The sequence below is a fragment of the Chroicocephalus ridibundus genome, chromosome Z (genome assembly GCF_963924245.1).
Source record: "Chroicocephalus ridibundus chromosome Z, bChrRid1.1, whole genome shotgun sequence".
Taxonomy (NCBI): Eukaryota; Metazoa; Chordata; class Aves; order Charadriiformes; family Laridae; genus Chroicocephalus; species Chroicocephalus ridibundus.
Window position 1 is genome coordinate 46,740,921 of NC_086316.1, and position 10,449 is coordinate 46,751,369.

The following is a 10,449-nucleotide window of genomic DNA, read 5'->3' on the forward strand; positions in this document are numbered from 1 at the left end:
AATTCCTTGGTGATCAGCGTTGCCCCACAAATTATGCTAACACACCCATTAAATGGAAATTATTTTTGTTGAACAGAAGCTGAAATGCCATATAGGTTAGAAAAGGAAGGTTAATCGGCTACAATGACATCTCAAGTTTTTCTTAACATTCTTAAGGTGTCAGGAAACAAAAAGTTCATTTAACATGATTCTGTGACCAGCCATTTTCATAGTAGACTGTTATTCCCAGGAACAAAACTCCACAACATGAAAGGCCTCAGGAAAACAAAACTGCATGCAGGAGATGAGAATTTGTCTTATGGGATTTGATCTGCTACAAGCACTACAGTTCATTTGTCCAAAATTAAACGCACAGTTACCCTTAGTATTTTGGTAAAGTTGCTCCAGGACTTTTGGTAAGTCCACAGGCACCTATGTTTCCATAGGATGCTTTGTTTGCTGAGCTTTTTATTAAGCAGCTGCTAAAGGTGGTGATGGCTCTCAGGTCATGGGGTGCTCCTCAATTATTGACAAATTCCTGGAAAATGAAGGTGATGGTCTGCCGCTCCCTGGAAAAAGAGTGGGAAGAAGAAAGGGGGGGGAAGAGGGCAGGGAGAAAGAAGGAATGGAGGGAGGGAGGGAGGAAAGAAAGAAGGAAGGAAGGAATGAATGAAGGAACGAACAAACAAACGAAGAAGAGAGGGAGGGAAAGAAGGAAGGAGGAGCAAGGATAGAGAATGGCAGCTCTTTGTGGAGGCTTGTACTTTCCTGCAGAAGGGATTGCTATCTTTTTTCTCCCTTCTCTTCTCCCACTTTTCCCAAATAGTCCCAAGGAATCCCAACACTGCTCCAGTTCCAGGTCCTTCCCTGATCCAGGCTCTCTGACCTCAGTTTCACCTGCAGCTCTGCCCCAGCTTTCTGTGTTCCCCATGACCTTTCCGAGCATGATGACATTATTTGGGTCAGCCCTGGCTGGTCATGTTGTTTGCTGTTCCACCTATCACACTTCTCAGTGATGACAGTGTGATCCAAAATCCTATGCAAGTAGAGAGTACTTTGTGCTTCCTTTGATTTGTCTTGACTGATCCATTCAGCTCAAATGGTAAATTGTGAACAAGAGTCATCAGGCTGATTTTTGCTATGCCCTAGGCATCTTTGCCTTCATCTTCTCCAAAATCTGTGGCAACACTTGATGGTTCTGAGGAAGGACAAATGATAACATTTAATAATTTTCTGAATAAATTATTTTAAACATTTACATTTAAAAACAAATGGACTCAGTGTAATCATGACCTTCAAGAGTGTGCTGAAGGAGTGGGAAGAAGTTTGAATTTACCTAAATGCATGTTCTTGTTAGCTCTGCCTCCTCTTCTCTTCTGAAACTTTTATGAAATTTAAAGTTGGAGTCCTATTGTAAATTCTGTTTCTCTTCCTGAGAATTTATGATGCAAACCTAAAAACTCAGATCAATTTTTTTTTACCAAATGATCAGGGTTTTGTTGCCATTCAAGCAACTGCTTGTGGGTTTTATGTTTAAAATTAATAATTTTTTTGACTCCTTAATCATTCTTCTAAGATCATCTGTAAATTTGATCCTTTGATGCTAGATTTTTTTTTGTCTCTAACTTTTACAGGGAACTGATAAAATCTATGCTGTAAATTACAGCATTGAACAGCAGTATTATATGCAATGGTGCAATACACGAAAAGCCATTGAAGTCATCAATTCAACATTATTTACACTTTAAGGTCACCTTGTCCAAGCTGATGAAACTACCTTAGAAAACCGAGAGTTTTCTGTGTCTGGGAAATAAAATAAATTACTAAAAATCCCATCTGGATTCTCTTGGAAGGTAGCACAAGCCTTCTTTTTCTTTTTTTCTTTTCCTTTTCAAATTCCATTTGAGGAACAAAAATGAAATCATTTACTTTGGGCTGTTTACATCCTTTATTTTTCTGCCTTCCCCTTCTTTCCCTGCTTTTTTTCATTATATTCTGGGTTAAGGTTTCAGATTTATTTGCCAAGGTAATAGATGTAATGAATTAACATCCACTAAAGCTCTAAAAAGACCATCTGGATAACAGTAAATGTGAGTCAGTAGGTCCTAGCAGCTGGTACATGTATGCAAACCTCCTGACTCTCTCCGTCTATTTTTTATACTGTCTTTTTTGCTTTCAAAATATGCTACTGTTCCCTTAAATTAGTTACTAGTTTTTAACTCTCAGAAATGTCTCAGAAATATTTAACTCTCAGAAATGCATGTTATAACTTTAATGGAGTGTCAGCATATCAGAAATCATGATGATAAGGTTTTTTGGTTTGCTTGCATACTCTAGTGAAATGGGTGGACTGTGATATAGCAGCAAATGAATTGCACCTCACAGCAGTTCAGGTGGTCTCTCTTGTCTGTGAGGGATTCTGGCACCTTCCTCGCAGCAAGAGACTGCTTTGTCTTCAACAGTAAAAAAGTAAAGATAGCTGAGCCACTGCCTCTCCCCCACTGAAAAATTGTCAGAAATTATAGACTTTGTATCCATAGGTAGTTTTCCCATTCATCCCTTGCTGGAGTCTGTGGAAATTAGTTTTCCAGACTGCTTTTTCTAGCATTCTCTAAATTTAGGATACATTCAGATGGCCAGATGATGCTGCAAAAGTGTAATTCTGCCATGTGTCTTCTGGGCTGGCCTTCTCACCCCGTTCTGGTTTTGAACCTTATGGAAGCTTACACCCTTGAGGTTGCAAAGTCCAACTACTATCCAGCTACTAGCAGTGTTTCTGAAGGACTGGTGCTATTTAACCTCTTCATTATTAACTTGGGAGTCCTGGTCTCGGCTGGGGTAGAGTTAATTTTGTCATAAAACAAAGTAAGGTCAAGGCACCTGCACAAGAAATCTAGATTTTAGGAATAAAATGGCAAGGTGGATGTCGTCAGATCCCAATGGATGTGATCAATAAAATAGCAGCCATGTCTCCACCAACTAACAAAAAGGAAACACAAGCTTTCTTAGGTGTCATGGGTTTTTGGAGAATGCATATTCCAAATTACAGTCTGATTGTAAGCCCTCTCTATCAAATGACCTGGAAGAAGAACAACTTTAAATGGGGCCCTGAGCAATGATGAGCCTTTGAACAAATTAAATAGGAGATAGTTCATGCAGTATCCCTTTAGCCAGTCTGGGTGGGGCAGGATGTTAAAAATATGATCTACACCGCAGCCAGGGATAACGGACCTACCTGGAGCCTCTGGCAGAAAGCACCAGGGGAGACTCAAGGTCGACCCCTAGGGTTTTGGAGTTGGGCATAAAGAGGACCTGAAACCCACTATACTCCAACTGAAAAAGAGATATTGGCAGCATATGAAGGGGTTTGAGCTACTTCAGAAGTGGTTGGTATGGAAGCACAGCTCCTCTTAGCACCACGACTGACAGTGCTGGGCTGAATGTGCAAAGGGAGGATGCCCTCTACACATCATGCTACTGGTGCTACATGGACTAAGTGGATCGCACTGATCACACAATGAGCTCAAATAGGAAACTGCAGATGTCCAGGAATCTTTGAAGTGTTCATGGACTGGTCAGAAAACAAAGATTTTGGAATATCGCAAGAGGAGGAGGTAGCACGTGCTGAAGAGGCTGTATAATAAATGACCAGAAAATGAGAAGCAATATCCCCTGTTCACTGATAGGTTCTGTCTTATTGTAGTGCTGTGTTTTGGATTTAGTATGAGAATAATGTTGATAACACACTAATGTTTTAGTTGTTGCTAAGCAGTGTTTACACTAAGTAAAGGATTTTCAGCTTCTTATACTGTCCCGCCAATAAAGAGGCTGTGCAAGACGTTGGGAGGAGACACAGTCAGGGCAGCTGATCCAAACCAGCCAAAGGGATACTCCATACCATGTGACTTCATACTCAATATATAAACTAGGGGTAAAGCTGGCTGGGGGTGGGCTGCTGCTCAGGGACAGGCTGGGCATCAATCAGTTGGTGGTGAGCAATTTTTTTTCATTTGCATTACTTGTCTTTCTTGTTTTTTTTTTTCTCTCTCTCTTTGTTATTTTCCTTTTCATTACAAATTATTACTATTTTATTATTACTATTACAAATCATTACAAAATATTATTATTATTGTTGTTGTTGTTGTTGTATTTAAATTATTAAACTGTTCTTATCTCAATCCACAAGTTTTCTCACTTTTACTCTTCCAAGACAATCAGGTTTATTCTGCCTTGAGACAAGAACATAAGGGAAGACTAGAGCTGACTTCATTCCATGCTTGATGTTAGAAAAGGCAAGTTCAGACTCTTCTTGGAGGTACATAGACAACGTGACAGCAAAAGAGACAAGAGACAAGTTGTATCAAAGGAAATTCCAATCGGATACTAGAAATAATATTGTCAAAAAGCAGGTGATCACACACCGGAACAGGTGGGCCAGAGGGGTTGTGTAGTCTCCTTCTTTGGAGGCAATCAAAACTAACCTGGAAAACACTGGGACACTTTCTTTAATTCTAGCAGGGCTGGGAACAGCTGGTCTCCAGACATCCTTGCCAACCTATTATTTAATGTAATCCAGCACTATGGCTGAGCTATGGTAATTTTAAATAACTTTAAAATAACCATTAAGTAAACCTATGCCAACTTGGTCTCACGTGGGCAATGAGCGTCTTCTGGAAAGCAATTAAATACATTTATGTTCTTACAGTTTTTACAGCTTCATACACTTCACATAGTAGCTCTTTCCCATGCCTCATTTTATTTTGTCAGAACTAGTTCGTCTTCTCCATCCCCTTCATGAAGGGGACAGCAGATGGCTCAGGACGTCCAAGTGGCTTGTGAATCTGTTTACGTATATATACAGAGCATATTAAATATACCTCCCCCTGCTGTATTTCTAATGAGCTAACAATGTAGAAGCCCATGATGTTATTACCTAGTAAGAATAAGGATAAGGTTTTTCTTTTACTTATTGCTTTACTTTTTCATGTCTAAATGGTTATGCGTGCAATTACAAATACTCATACAACAATGTCGTCGTGTATGTAAGTACTGCCTGAATTTTCAACTCTTTGAAAACCAAAGAGCATTCAGCTGCAGGATCGTATAATTTCAGATCTGTTCAAAAGATACTCCTCACTTCACTCAGTTTTCAGTGATGTTGCCATATTGCTCTTAAGTTCATTCCCTCAGGATTCTCAACTAGTCTTCTACCACAAGGTAAGCAGTTCACAACATGACAGGTAGTGACCAGTAGCTACATGATATATAATTATGCCTTTCTGATCCTTGTGATTTATCTCCAGTCGTATTAGAAAATACCATTATAAGAACTATGGTGATGTCTGACACTCTTTATGACTTCTTCTACATAAATCTTAAAGCTGTTTTACCAGAGATGAGGAACTGTGGTGTTCACCAGAAGCAGACGGAGATGAATTTGTAGAACAAGTTTGAGTAAACATATTTCTGACAGTTACTTTTCCATTGGATAACTGAAGAATCATAAGTTTGTATTTGGAGTGTTAACTAGTACTATTGTGGGGTTTTTAAGGAAAATTAATCCCTAGATCAATGGATAATATTTGTGGGATGAGTTAGTTGTGGCGCATCAGAGATCTTATCTTTGCGGGAGCTTTTTACTCCCATGGGTCATACCTACACTTGAAGCTGCCTGTGTCTAATTCTTTTTTAGAAAAAAAAAAAAAAAACCAAAAAAAATCTCTTCAGTTCTTGAAGTATAGAAGGTTATTACTCCCAGTGGAAAGAAGAAAGTCACTGGCATGGAAACATATACATATAATCCTCTATTCTTTATGTACATACATAGTTATTGAACAATAGGAAAATGTTATGTTACTATTAAAATGTCCTTACATTTTCTGGTCTGCAAAGACAAATTTTATGTCAACACCTATTAACAAATTATATTAATTTTTTAATAGCTTACTAACTTACTCTCTCCAACTTGACAGTCCTTTATTCTCTGTTCATGTCACGGATATCTTTTTCACGACATTTCAGCAATAAAGCATCTACAAAATCATAGTATCTTGGTATTTAGCCTTAAGAAATTACTGTTTCTGGGGAATGAAGAGAGACCGAACTGTTTACAGTTCACATCGTGGTCTCCCCCACCATATATTTTAACTTGAAGCACCTGCTCACTGGAGAAACACATGGAATATTTCACAATAGACTTTTAAGCTCCGTGAGAGACTCTTCTCTCTTTGATCCAGGTCGTTATTCTTTTGCCAGACAGATGTACAGTGCAGAGCCAACTGCAGGAGTGAACCACTTCGAAGCCCAAAGAGTGCCTCTATTATATTGCAGACAGGCAATATTTAGACGTACTTTGTTTTAGGTAATGAACAGCTGAGGCAGTGAGCAAAGCCAGGTGCAGAAATGGCAAGGCTGCAGAAAGCTATTTGCTCCACCTAGACTGCTTGAAAATTGTTTTGTGTTTAGACTGAAGCCACGTCAATGATTTATCAAAATGGTTAGAGTTGCATAACATAACTGCAATCCCAGCTTTTTGCTTTTGAAATATTTGCTCGGGTGATATCTCCACAGTCAGGTGCTGCAGGCATGAGGCAGATACACTAATTTTCAGTGCTGAGCTCTTCTCGGTTGTTAGGAATTCAAGACCATGGGTGATTTCAGAAGGTGATTTCCATGATTTGCAGTTATCTGCTTGCTGTCTTGAGTACTATGATAAAATTCCTGAAGGGGCACTTAAAGCAAACAGAAATTTTCTAAGCAAGCTAGAACTGAAGTGTTTTACAGGGTTCAGGCAATTAAGAGGTTATTAATTTTGCAGTTGTAAGGAACAAGGCACAAGTGATTCTCTCTGATTTTTTGCAGGAAGCTCCAATATCACTGGGCAGAGCTCTGGCGCCTGCAGTAACCCCTGTAATAGCGATAAATTAAGCATATATTATGGCTGTAAATTAGCAACAAGGGACTGAGGGAGAATTGAAGATCTCAGCAGCATAGACGTGATGTGGCTATTAAAGCAATTGGACACCATTCATTGTGAACAAGGGGTTTGCTCAAGGTAGTTTACAGACTTAATGTGGATTAGGGTACACCCTTTTGAAGAATTTGAGAGATCACCTCAGCTTACTAACTCCTGAGTTCACAAACACGGAAACTTTTTCCCAGAGAAAATGCATGGAACACATCTGACTTTGCCCTGCAGGGGTATTCCAGTCAGATGAGTTATTGCCAGCGGTGCTGTTTTCTCCAGACTCCACTCAATCACCTGACTCCTCCGTTAATTTTCACTATAGGGCGGGCATGAATACTTCACCTGTGAGTGGGCTGATTGCAATCATCGTATCTGATTTAGTCCATTCTTTGGTTTGATTGTTTCTAGGTAAGCTTAGTTGCTTGTATCCATTTAGCACTATTTTAAGTGCTTACTAGAGATTCATTTAACTTAAAAAGCATCAAAATAATGAAGTTAACAGGAGTTCTGTGTTTTACAAGTCTTAAGCTCCTTTGTTCTGGTATTTTTTCTGGTGCTGTTTTCTCTCTCTGTCCACATGCTTACAGTTATTGCTGTGTACTAATGGCTAGCAATTCATGGGGTGAGCACTCCAAATAACGCGTTATTTTTACATATAAACCTCAGGGTGTCATCAAAATAATGCAATATCTTAAAGCAACTGCATGTTTCTCAAATGCCATCTAAGAATGTGGCGTGACTCCGAAATGTACATTGATAAGGATAGAAAATAATATCGTCTTCAACTATTATTTCCTCCGGGAAAATGTTTTTCCTTTGTTAATCAAGGCCTCTTGATTAACGTGCTTCTGTACTTCGTATTACAACCTGGTTTTCTCCCTATGCATCAAAGTCAGCCTTCATTTAGAGTAGTGTGAAGGCATCTAATAACTGCATGGGGAGGTGAAGGCTCCCCCTGAGAGCAGTATTCTTCATTCAAGCTTTTTACAAATGCCGAATCGCCACCCTCCCGAGACAGAAGCTTTTTTAAATTCGGATGTATGTGGGGTAACCCCCATAGTTCAATCCTCAGGGGCCTTTTCTGCAGGAGAAAGGAGAAGTGGTCCACCCCAAGGGCAATGTCCAGATGGTGGTACTCAGTGGAGGGGGGTCATATGAAACTGTGCAGAAAATGTCACAAACCTAAGGCTTTGTATATCCCTGCCCTGTCTGCATACTCATCTTTGCCTGTGAACTAGCATGAGTAAGGAAAGGTTAATGGGGATATAGGGCAAATCCTTTCCAAGATAACTGTAATTAAGAAAGCAACTCAGGCTTGGACATCCCTGGGACTAATTTACAGTTAAGGTAGTAAAGGAGTCAGGTCAACAAGAGAGTAAGTCCTGTAATGGGGACAACCTTCCCATCCCCTGACAGGATCAATTAGGTCTACGCTGGCTTCTTACTGCAAAGCTGAAGTGTGAATAATGTGTGGAATAATATGTAAGTGTCCTGTCTTGCACTGGGTAAAGTATCAAACAGAAGTATTAACCTACTTCTCCTTACCGCAGACCCTCTAAGGGGATAGAAATTCCTAATATTAGAAGCTTAAAAAGGAATCTATACTGCGAAGCAGAGGAAATGGGACTTTCTGCTTCACTGTTGATCATAAGGTCAAATGTGGCCATGCTGCGGTAAAACAGCAGATAGGTGTATTATTTTGTGAGTCATTTATTTCTTCAAGAAGGAGGATTGCGTAAGGATCCCACCTGGGCATTGATTGACTTCAAGATTAGTGCACAATACTTAGAAACACATTCTAAGAATGGCAAAATGTTAATGTCAAAAGATGTCAGGAGTGAGGTGTCAGTAAGCATGTTAATTTAAGACTACTGGAAACGAACATTTTTTTCTGGATAAACAGAGCAGGAAAATCTGCCATTTTCATATCAAACTTTCTTTCACAGAGAGAGTTCCAAGTCACTTTGTGTGGTTTGCTATGTTCAGCCTTGAACTTGTGTGTCACATTTTACTGTTTCAGGCATGCTGATACATCCTTCCTAGTTTAAATGTTATTAGCCACTTCTAGTAAGACCTTATAAGATTAGGTTCTTTATAAAAGTTGCGTGTAATGTCTGTGTATGACAAGTTCAGAGAAATATGTTGAAAAGCCTTCTCTTTCTACAATTCTCTGAAAAAACACATGGTTGGTGAAAAAAGGGTTTTCTAAAGGTATGAGATGTTCACTGTCCTGTTTTGTGGCAATGTTTCACAGTTATAACCATGCAAATTCCTCACCCTGTTAGCTGGCCCTTTGACATGATTTTAAATAGCTGAGGTTTCTCTGTTTCTGTTGGGAATTTTTAATAAAAAGGAGGAATCATGTAAATATAGCAATATTGGTAAACAAACATAGGGAGGCAGGTGTATTAAAATAGTACAGGCTGTTACCTGGGTTAGAGATCAAGAAATGTTTATGCATTTTGGATCTTTGTGAACTTTGTGCTGCCCTGGCCTTCTGATTCCCTTTAGTCTATTTTTATCCAAGAGATCATCTGTTAAATATCTTACTTAAGAATTCCTAGAGGAACGAGATCTCAGCTGTCATTATATCAGTAAGTTAAGAACAGGTACAAGACTTGCATAGTACTGAGATGATTTAAAAGCAACAGCTTGTATTATAAGGCATGAATAATAGTCAGTAGCTCTTGGTGCAGAGAGCCTGATAAAACAATATGATTGCCAGACTACCTTCGGATTTTAAACACAGCTGGTTCTGTGATGCCAGTTATTCAGGATGCAAATGACCAGGATTCTGAGAAAGTCACTGATGGCTCAGTGACTGTGGCACCTTGACCTTAGCAGGCCTTGGTACAGTTTATTTCTTTGTCATTTACTTTCAAGAAGACATACAGGGTATATTTACAGTGCATTTTGTGACTGCACCTGCTCCAAGCTGCTAGGACATGAGCCTTTGCTGTGGCAGAGCCCTCAGGTGGGCTCTGGGACATGGCAGAAGAGAAAGCACAAGTCTGAGTCTTGCCTCTTGTCCTCTGGCTGATACTGGAGTATAAATGGGAGAGCGGGGGGTGTTCCTGCCACATCTCCCACCCATTTTCTTAATGAGTGAATTCCGGACAGACAGTGCCTCAGTTCTCAACCTGTAAAATAGGAATAAAGTATTCTTAAAAGACATTTGTAATTATAAAGATATCACTCAAGTTTGTAACTGTTTCGTTCACAAGCAGCTGTGCTCAGACATTTGTTTGCGGCTTTTAGCAGTAAAAGTCATGGAGGTACAAAGAGGGAAAACAATTAGGCTTCCAAGTAACCAAGCTGAAATTCTGTTAGCTTTCATAACCTGCATAAAAGAGTTCATACAGCAGAGCCTACTGTCATATTCTTAAGAGTTTAGTGATGAATCTTCTCATAAGATACATATCCTGTCTTCATGAAGGAATAAGACTTTGCAGTACATTCATGCATGAGTTTTACATGTTTATAAACTGAACAATAAGGATGTT